The sequence below is a fragment of the Myotis brandtii genome, unplaced genomic scaffold (assembly GCF_000412655.1).
Source record: "Myotis brandtii unplaced genomic scaffold, ASM41265v1 scaffold475, whole genome shotgun sequence".
Classification (NCBI taxonomy): domain Eukaryota; kingdom Metazoa; phylum Chordata; class Mammalia; order Chiroptera; family Vespertilionidae; genus Myotis; species Myotis brandtii.
In genome coordinates this window covers 768,451-769,970 of record NW_005368148.1, presented here as the reverse complement: position 1 = coordinate 769,970, position 1,520 = coordinate 768,451, and positions in this window count along the sequence as shown.

Below are 1,520 nucleotides of genomic sequence, written 5' to 3'. Positions count from 1 at the left end.
ACAGGGGGAGCTCTGCTCAGTCACAAGCCAGGCTGATGACTGCCAGTACAGCAGTGGTGGTGGGAGCCTCTCCTACCTCCTCAGCAGCACTAAGGATGTCCGACTGCAGCTTAGGCCTGCTCCCCGCTGGCAAATGGGCATCCCCCGAGGGCTCCCAGGCTGCCAGAGGGATGTCTGACTGCCAGCTTAGGCCCGATCCCCCGAGGAGCGGGCCTAAGCCAGCAGGTGGTTATCCCCCAAGGGGTCCCAGACTGCGAGAGGGCACAGGCTGGGCTGAGGGAACACCCATTTTTGTGCACTGGGCCTCTAGTTTCAAATAAAATGCTAATTCACATTATACTATGCTGACAATTTAAAATACTTATACATATGAAAGGGATAATCTGAGATGTAATTATACATTAGTGTATTCTGTGCAACTCAGATTGATTAGCAGCTCCTTCCCTGTTCAAGCAGAACACTAATCCTACCCATCGAACCTCTGCCCAAGGGTCATTGAGAAGATTTCAAAGATACACTTTCAATTTAACCAAGAGGAGTCCTGGTCACTATTATTCTGGAATACCTACACATAGACATTTAAGCTTTAATTTAAAAAGAGAGTTTTTAAAAATGTTTATAGGTAATGTGTCTAATTGACCTCTTGCTATGCGAATTGTGAACAATACATTTTATTCCTTAAGTTTGAATTCACATCTCTCACATTCACCTTAGTCAATAGACCTTTCTCTCACAGTAGTCGCTTTTCCTATTAACGAGATATCAGTTAAACCAATACTGTGGCACTTGGAATAAAAGTAGAACCCTCTTTAATTTTATAGGGAAAGTTATTATAAAATGTAGATATCTGAATTTTACCTAAAAAATGAGCAGGACGACAATGACACGATCCTATCCAGCTCAGAGAAACCTCCATTTCAGATTTAAGATCCTCAGATGTCTAAATCATTGGTTAAATGTGTCACAGGATTCTTACTAATATCGAATTAGTGAAATTTACAAACTATATATGTTTTTAATAAATCAGAGTCAACTTCATAACTAAAATAATTTGTTTTGAATTTCAAGGGGGAAAAGATTAGGTGTTTTTACACATAAAGAATTGCAAAAATTCTTCACTTTCACATAAAAACTATGAAGAAATTATTTTAAATTATTTAATTCCCTTTAGAAGACTAATGATGTATGTAGCCAAATTACCAGAAAATTACTGAACATATAAGTTGTAGAGATAATTATTTTATTTTTCTTATGGAGAATTCAAACAATTTAAAATATTTTCCTCTTCGAACATAGTTTATATAAAGTTGGAAATATGGAAATATCATACATTACAAAATAATATATTATAAATAACACAGAATGGTGTTATATGTGCTATATATGACATATAACTATCCTATCTAATAATAGAGAAACATGGTAATTAACCATAACTTTGCTACCCTTCCCATTGGCTAATCAACGAGATATGCAAATTAACTGCCAACCAAGATGGCGGCCGGCAGCCAGGCAGCTGA